Source organism: Hydra viridissima, unplaced genomic scaffold, assembly GCF_058129835.1.
Source record: "Hydra viridissima isolate aposymbiotic clone 2 unplaced genomic scaffold, HvirCarnegie_v1 scaffold_4, whole genome shotgun sequence".
NCBI classification, from domain to species: Eukaryota; Metazoa; Cnidaria; class Hydrozoa; order Anthoathecata; family Hydridae; genus Hydra; species Hydra viridissima.
Genome location: NW_028324303.1, coordinates 19,966,291 through 19,976,300, shown reverse-complemented (window position 1 = coordinate 19,976,300; position 10,010 = coordinate 19,966,291).

The window sequence follows — 10,010 nt, the reverse complement described above, 5'->3', positions numbered from 1 at the left end:
ATTTTTAAACTTTCAAAGTAAAGTCACATTTACACTTAAAAGTAATTTACTTTTATAAAATGATTTTTATTTTATAAGCTAAGGTAAATTTACTTTCAAATGTAAGTTATGTAAATTAGATACATCAAAAAGTAATATACTTTTATATTTAAAAGCAGAATTGCATTTCATAATGTAATTAAACCTCAAATATTAAATTACTTTTACATTTAAAAAGAATATATTTAAAAAAAAAACTATTACCTTAATTTTTTCAAAAAAATTGCATTTTAAAACACTTTATAAAAAAGTAATATGCTATCAAATGTAAATAAAAATTACTTGTAAAATTAGTTTTTCTAAGTAGACATGTTTCATTTTATAAGCAAAATGAAATGACTATTAAAAATAAATTACACAAAATTACTTTTAATTACTTAAGTTTACATAACTTTTAGTTAAAATTAAAAGTAATCTTAAAAAGTAAGTAAACTTAATTTTGATCAATATTTTCTCTGATAAGGATATTTTCTCTGATAAGGATATTGTATTAGAGAGTGAAATGCAGTAAAATAAAACTTGCAGTAAAGCATAATTAATTTAATTTGGGGCGACAATTGATCTGAACGAATTTAGATATTTTTTCCCTATCCATCTTAAAAATATCAATAATCGACTCCGGTCCAAGATTATATTGGCAATTAAAACCATTCCTAGCGCCGTAACAACATCTTGTTTCGATAAAAGCCTGTCTAAAAAAAGGAGTCGATTCCTGGCCAAACATAAAAACATTTTACTAGTCTTAGGCTGGAATACTTACCTTTTTAGAAATTTTCTTTGACGGAACGCATGGAGTTTAGACGGAGCCAGGAAAAAAGCCCTTGAGAAAAAAACTTCCTGGAAAATATCCTCCTGAAAAAATATCTAAATAGTTTTTTTATATACTTAAGTACGCTCTAGTATAGTATCATTGTATAATTGTATCAGCTTTTTTTCTGCTACAATTTTTATTGTTTAATTTTTTGAATTCATTTGTTGGTTTTTTATTTTTGTTTTATTGACTGATTTTTTTGGAATTAGCGCAGCGAAGTGTAGTCACATAGACTGTTAAGCAGAACATGCATCAAATAGTACATGCAGCAACTGACGGTTAGGGCTTGGAGAGGTAGTTTTTTTAATTTAAAGAAAAGCATTTTTTGGGGGGATATTTTCCAGGGGAATATTTTGTCAGGGAGTCATTTTCCCCTTTTTTTTTCAGGAAAAGGGGTTTCTCCTTTTTTTTTTCCTAAACCAATTCAGAAATAGTCAAAACATAGTAGTAAGACTCATATACCCTGAGAGACACCCACCCCTTACAAAAAAAACCCAGTAAACTTCCAGTGAAAAATTGTTCCAAAACCCAGCGAACTTCCAGTGATCTTTTCCAGCGAACTTCCAGTGATCTTGTTCCAAAACCCAGTGAACTCCCAGTGAACTTCCAGTGATCTTTAAAGATCACTGGAAGTTCACTAGAAAAGCTTTATAGCTAATTAGCTATGAATTCATAGCTAATTAGCTATGAAAGTTAACTTTCGTGTTTATATATAAAAAATGGAAGTTTAGCGAATTCGCTAAACTTCCATTTTTTAAGTAACGTGTTGTTCTTGGAATACTTACTTCGCCTGATTACCATTTCTTGTAGCGACCAATTCTAGGCATCTAAAATAAAAGAGGCAAGCAGGCAAAATTAAACTTTAGTTAAACAAGATTAACATCAGAAAGAGAACAAGAGAAACTATTGTACTTAACCTAATTGTGCTTAAATAACAATGATGCTTATTTAACAGCTAGCTCTTTAGTACATACAATACAAACTATACTTTTATTTGATGAAAATTTTTTTATCAAGTGTATGATGTATATATAAATATCAAATGCATATATATGTTAAATGAAGGTGTTTAAGCGGTATAAAATTTTATAATTTTATTTAAATTTTATAATTATTCAGAAAATTTAATATTCTTTTGAAAATTATTAAACTTACAAAATATCTATTCTGATGAGTCTTAATTGATGAAATTTTCTGATGTCTTAATTGATGAAATTTTCTGATGTCTTAATTGATGAAACACAGTGTAAAATGAAACAAGTTTGATAAATGATTTTTACTAATTTATTATTGCTATGTTCTTTTAAGAACATTGAGCCCTCTATTTTAAGAATACATTTAAAATTATTCGGATATATACGTGTATATATATGTATGTATGTATGTATGTATGTATGTATGTATGTATGTATGTATGTATGTATGTATGTATGTATGTATGTATGTATGTATGTATGTATGTATATATATATATATATATATATATATACATATATATACATATATATATATATATATATATATATATATATATATATATATATATATATATATATATATATATATATATATATATATATATATATATATATATATAAGTTTAGGGAAAATATTACACAAAATAAAAAGTGCTTCAACTGAAACAAATCAGTTGAAAACAAGTTCAAAGAAAATTCAAATGTTAAAACAAAAGAATTATGAACTTAGGAATGTTAGAAAATCGAATTTTAATGTAAAAAAATTTTTAAATTTACACCGTTTTGAAGAGAACTTCATCAAAAAATTTTTTTTCAAATTATTTACAAAGCGCTGTCTGTCTATCACAGTGAAATAGATAGAGGGAGTTGTTGTTATTCATTCAACTCGATTTATTGAAATTTTGAATGAAAAGTTTAAAATTTTACTTTCAATCTGTGTAAGACAACATAGTGGATTTATCTCATATTAGGGGTATGTCTTTTGAGATGGGACAAATTTAAAGGGTAAGAAAAATGTGTCGTTTTTTTTTTTACACTTATTGTTAGCCAAATCATGTTTATAAGAATTTCTAGTGATGCCTGTTGTACTCGTACTGTTAGAAAAACAAAAATACTTTGAAAAAGAATCGATATCAAAAAATCTAGTATTTAGGAACAATAATAAAATCTCTTGAAAACTTTTTTCATTCTGAAATTTTGTAAATATAAATCAATCATTATCTATTATGTTCAATAATCTACAATAAAGAAATTTATAATAATAAATTTTTGTGAAATTATAAAGTTGAATATGTATTCGCTTTAATAAAAATGAACATACTGAACAACATACCTGTGGTTTTGGAAATTGAGTAGAACTTAAAATAATAGAAACTGAAACTGTGGATATAAAAAAACAAAGTTTACTTTATTACAGAAATTGGAAAAAAATTTTCAAGATGTTATATCTGTCAAATTTCAAAAAAGTTATGTTAGCAAAAGTTATATCAATATTGAATTATGAAACCCGCCGCGTTTTCGATTATTGAAAATCAGCGCTAAATTTCCACAAAGGTTTTAGATCACTGGAAATAAAATGACGTTTTTCGTTAAACTTCCAGTGAACTTCCAGCGAAGTCGTAAAATTTGCGGAAAACCCAGCGAACTCGGTGAATTTCCAGTGATCTTTTACATTTCCAGTGAACTTTCACTGGAAGTTCGCTGGGTTTTTTTGTAAGGGACTTCTCAAGAAGAGATTCTTTGAAAGGCAAATTTATCAGCAGTTTTCTTTAAAGATTTTATGTGTAAAAAGTTTTATTATATGAAAACTAAGGAGGGACATTTTAAACACACACTAAATTGAAAAAGGGCATATAAAAACAGACTATAATAAGCCAGCACTATTGTAGTTTTCTCGCAACAAACTTAAAAAATCGCTAACATATCTATAATTTTCACTGGTAAAAACTTTTGAAATTAATAAATCTGTAACGCCATCGAACGTTCTAGCACTTTCCGCAATGGAATTACAATTATTAAATGTAAATCTTTTTATGTTCAGGCATTAACATATATATATATTCTCCGGGCACATCACACAAACATACTTATTTGTGTTGGCAACAAATGAAAGTAGTGTCTTAGTAGGCGATGCCTTTTTTTTGCAGACTGATTTTATAAATTGAGAATTTGAGTATTGTCGGTATCAGAGTTCGAATCAACAGTACAAACAATAGTTTATAAAAAAATATTTCAAGTGCCAACGCAAATTTAAGACCGATACAAATACATGACTGTAAAGCAAGTAATTATTTTGTGTCATTTACTTTCTTTGACCTTTCTGTTTTCATTTGCAAGTTCATATTAATATTTAAATAAGTTTTATAAACATACCTGAATATGTAAATTGTCACCAGATAGACCTCTAACTTCAACAGTTGGCGTGTTTATTTTAGATTAATACAAATATTTCTGGCGATAAATGTTGATAAAGTTCCAAATAATGGTCTTTTAGATAATTCTCTTTTTTGTCTTTTTTTCCAGTCATTACTGTCGAAAAAATTAAACAAAAAATAATATGGTGCTTGCTTTGTATACGAGAAGTCTCAGATTCAAATCGTAAGTAAAGTCCCTGATTATAATTTTGTTAGTTTTCTCAATCATTTTTATGATTTGAAGTCTCACACAGAATGTATGGTTTATGGGACATAATTGAAGAAAAAGTAGAACATGTGAAACAGAGGCTAAAAATAAATAACTTATCGTCAGATTTTCATGTACGTTGGAATTTAACTTTTTCTAATGATTAGTAGGATAATTAAAGCTAAAAATGTTTATAATAAAATTACTATAAAACCTGGTACTATCGATGGTAATGTAGATTAGTAAACTCAAGAAATTAAAGCTAAAAATGTTTATAATAAAATTACTATAAAACCTGGTACTATCGATGATAATATAGATTAGTAAACTCAAGAAATTAAATCTTTTATCAGAAGATTGGAAGTTCCTAGAAATTTTACACTACACTTTCGCCATTCTTTGAAGCAACTTAACTTCTCTATACTAGAAATTTTTAAACTTTCGTCCGCAAAAGTTATCAAAAAATATGTTAATGAACTTTCTTGAAAATGAATCTTCAGCTAAATGTTTTTTTATTACAATCATCTTCTTTGGTATTACAATCGTCTTCTTTGGTCGAGAAAGAAAACATGTTGCGAAGTAGTCTTCTCAAGTTCATGAGGGTAAACTTTATTGAAAAGATATCTCCAAAGTAACATTTGATCCGAGAACTAACGAGTGTTTTACAGAAAAAATATATAAGAAAGCAGAAAGTAAACTGTTGGAAATATTTTCAAATAGAATGCTCCGACAATATCCTCAAAGGTCAACGTTTATAAACAGTTGTTTGCAAAATGACCAAAACCAGCCAAGAAGTGGTTTATTATAAAACATTATTTGTTTTTAAATTTAAATATATTTAAACTTATGTAAATAATTTTTTAAAATACTATTATAAAAATGCTTTGCAAATCGACAAATATTATTATTCCTTTTCATTTTTACAAGTTAAATATTCAAATACTGGATTCGAACTTCAAGATTCACCTGAACAGTCTGTGAACTACAAAAATGGATTGCCTAAACTTGCAACATTGTGTGGTGTCAATCTAAGCGTAGAAAAAACGCAATCAAAGCGAAATATCAAAGAAGAGTTATCTTTTTCAATTACGCTATAAAAAAAAAAAAAATTGGATATTTGATGAATTTTGGTACAAATATGAAAAAGATATTCCAATGTTAGTCTCTAAAGCAAAAGTGGTTTGTTCTTCGCCTGCTAGTTCAGTAGGGCCAAAATCCTCATTCAGTGTTACTAACCTTATTCATCGAAAAGAAAAATGTAACTTGAGCTCAAGAAACTTACGGCACTCAATGCTGCTCAAAGAGAAGACATGATTAAACTTACTTTAAACACATTTAATGTAACTGAGAATGGAAGTAATTCAATTACACAGTTTGTCTTTAATATATTTTATGATGATGTCGAAAAATTTTTATACATTTTATAATGAAATATGTCTTTTGAAAATGCCTATACGGGTTTCGGCGACATGCCAAACCAAAAATGTTGTATGGTTATTTTAACACAATATGTTTATCGGTTAGCGATTGTTTTAACCATTAGTTAATACTTTAATTTTCTATGTAGTTCCTAAGCATTTTAATATTTCAAGCAGGGCCATGATTAGGCTTCCCCACACTCCAGCGAACTAAAGGGGTCTTTTTTAAATCTAAGGAGCATTTTTTTTTAAGTTGTACATACTAAAGAAAGTTTTTAAAGATTTACTGGGCGATAATATTACGGGTTAGTAAAATATGTTTCAAATGGGACTTGATGATATGGCTAATTGAAGTCCTTTTCATGCTGCAACTATTAACTTTATTATATAATTGTATATTCTTAAACATTGTATATAATTAAATATTCTTAAATATTGTATAAAATTGTATATTCTTTATTATATATCGTTTATATTCTTAAAAAAATTAACCAAATCCCATTTAGTTTTTCATTTACTTTAAAAGTGTTAAAATTTTAGTTGTGAAAATTTTAGTTGTAAAACTGACTAGCTCTTTGCTTTTTTTAAGACCTTTCATAAAGTTTGAATAAATTGGTCTGCTCTTTAACAATCATTTTCTAAATTTCGAATTAATATTAAGCGTGGTTGTTGTTAACAATCACGATGACCAAAATGAAAATTATCGGGATGCATAAACCTTTACTAGAAAGTCTATCGGTCTCTCGTACCCTTGACGGAAATCGTTTTTAATCAAATAATTTACACTTGATGTATAATTTTTGCAAAACTTTTTGAACGGTTCATGTCACTGATCTCTGTAATAACTGGATAGCGCATCGCTAATATCAAAATTGACGCCAAAATCGCCACATTGGAAAGCCCCAGAAAGCTGAAATCTGATATGTGTATTTAAAGCGATAAGCCGAAAAACAGAACTTAAAGCCTACGAGATTTAAATTTTTGGGGCTTTCCAATATGGTGATTTTGGCGTCAAAAAAATTGAAGTTTTGCTCGGAGTTGCGCTATCCAGTTATTATAGAGATCAGTGGGTTCATGTCCCACCCAAAACATATTTAATGCGTTAAACGAATTATGAATTACGTTTAGGGATATTAGAGTTGATTAACGGCTTTAAATGAATTTTTTTCTAACAATTAATGTTTTTACAAAAATTGAATATTTTTTTTCTCAAATTGATTTTATTATTTGAAACAGAATTGCTTTAGTTAATAAACTATTGAGGTTTTTTTTACTTGTTTAAATTACGATGTTGAATGAGATTTTTTACTACCACGAAAAAAATCTCATTAACAATTTTTATTCATCAGTAAAAATCTCGTATTGAATATTTACTTTCATTATGACATTTTTACTCCCCGCATAAAAATATACTTTTTGAAAAAATGTATTTTGCATTAGTTAATCTTTATATTGCTAAAATATGTAAAAAAAAACGTTGAATTTTGTTCAATTTTTTTCTGACGATAGGAAGCGAAAATTACCCGAATCTTAGTATTGACTACATTGTCACCAAATTTTATAGGCCAATCTTAATGCTATGGATCTTATAGCAATTTTGCTATGTCAAAAAAGAAGTTAAATTATTTCCATTTTTGTCACTTCAAAGTCACTTTTTCCCGCGGACCTACCTAAAAGATTTCAAAATATGCACCAGGCGACTCTAGGATGTGTACACTATCACATAGGTGCCATTCTTGGGTCAGCTAGATTGGCGATATCGGCTCTCATGATAACAGTGACCAGTGATTTTAAACCAAATTATCCTAGTTGTATAAAAACTAGATGTAGTAAAAAGGTTAATGGTACGTTCAAACCTGAAGAAAAGGAAGAGATTGTTAAAAATATTGTTTGTTTAAAGTCTGATTATAAAAATAATGAAATTTAGCGTTGCAAAAAAAAAAAAAATTCTTGTACGTAAAAATGTATCGCATGAAATATAAAAAAGTTGCAAAACCTAATAGCGAAGAGTTTGCCTTTTCCAAAAACGTTAGTAACATGAAACAAGAAAGATTTAAAGTATGTAGCACTAAAAAAATTGGATTTGCTTTGTTTTCAAATGCAAATGCTGAAAAACATGAAACTCTATTAATAACAAAACCTCTAAAGATGTATTTACGTGGTCATAGTTTTACTGAACCCGGTACAAAACTTGATAAAAGATTTAAATGGGAATCTCCAAAAGAATGAAGTAAACCTATAAATTGAGTTGATAATGCTGCATATCATCATGATGTATGCTATCTCTTGAATATGGATACATAAACTCACTGTTATGTACTGCTGGAAGAATGAATATCTTTAATAATACTTCGTTCAACAAAAAGTTGGATAAATAAAAATCAGCTATTATTGATATTTTTTCAAAATATGGCTGGTTGATTCCTCTAAAAGATAAAATTGGCAGGATTGTAGCAAAAGCATTTAAACCTTTATTCAATAAAAAAAGCCGAGTAAAATTTGGGTTAATAAAGATAAAGAATTTTATAAAAAAAATGTACAAAATTAGGGTTAAAAAAACAACATTCTATATCAAAAACTTTTGTGAAAAACATTTGTGCTTTATTCCAATTATAAATGTAGTGGTTAAGGCGACCTTCTCGTCAGGTTCATGATTTTTCACCATGGTGTTTCGAAGAGACTATAGCACCAGTTCCCATGACTTACACCACCATTTAGGCCCACTACTATGCTATAAAATGAGCGTGTGCTCAAATTTGTAAAGTACTAATATTTTTGAAATAATTCATATGCCGGTTATTTAAGAGAGGAGACTAGCTGTCTCATGGTAGTATTTAAAAAGTAAGTATTCTTACCATTTTAAGTTAACTCGAGGCTCAGATAAGGACAAACATTAATATTAAAAGGTACGCGGCGTCTAAGCAGTTGGGCACCTTGTAGAAGAGAAAGTTTAATTAGTGGCTTCAGTTTTATACTGAGTGCGGTCCCTAAGGGCTGGACTGAATTATTATTTTTACTTTCAGGAAACGAATTTCCAATGAGCTAACATTTTAAACCTATTAGCTATTTTTAAGTTAATTAAAAGTCACTTGAACCAAATTTTTCGCGTTTTTCAATATTCCTTGAAATTTCATATGCCAACTATTTTAATCAATCCTAGTGCATGTCAACAGTGCGCATCAAAACCTTCCCATTCTAGAGTTAAGTAAAGATTGACAAAAACAAAAAAAGTTATTGCTAGAACAAAAAAAGCTTGTAAAAGATCGTTAATGTTTATTAATGCATAAGTGTTGTAAGGTGTTTTAAAGAATTTTTAAAAAAAGATGTACAAAAGTAGGCTAAGCTATACTCTACAGAGAATGAAAAAAAGTCCAGAGTAGTAGAAAAATGGAATTGTACATTGAAAGAAAAAATGTGGAAATACGTTAATACCCATTCAATTTATGCTTTGAATGATATAGTCAAAAAGGCTTAGTAATGCAGTAGTATTACTATACTTTTTTGACTACATCATTCAAATCTATATCATTAATTATTTGATAGAAATGATTCTTATTGAAGCTAGCTTAAATCAAAATGAAAATAAATAGTTTAAAGAAAAAAATTCTATATCAAGAAAAATTTGAAATATCAGAACTAAATCGTACTGACATGTCATGTAAACAAATACAGAACTTTTCAGTTGGTGATTCAGTAAGAATAAGCAAGAAAAGGTCTATCTTCGAAAAGTGATAAAATAACTAGATGGACTGAAGAAGTATTTATATATAAGTATTACATTTACCCGCAGATACCCGCAGATACCCGCAGAGCAAAATGGAACTCCAGTAACATATAAGATTAAACATTATTATGGTAAAACCAGCTGGAACATACTTCGAAGAAGAAATGCAATAGAAAAAACAAGATACTTTTAGGACTGAAAAAATCTTGACTGAAGAAAAACAAAGTTTACAGTTAACTAGGTTGGCTTTCCATATTCATGGGTAGCTAAAAAGATTTGTTTGACATTCCATGCTTATAATCAGTGTTATGTTTGTAAAAACAACGTATGACCATTAAAATTTCTCAACAGTTCACCTTTCATAAAATGATTCTTTTCTTTATTCTTCTCACATCTTGAGCATTTTTATGGTTACGCAA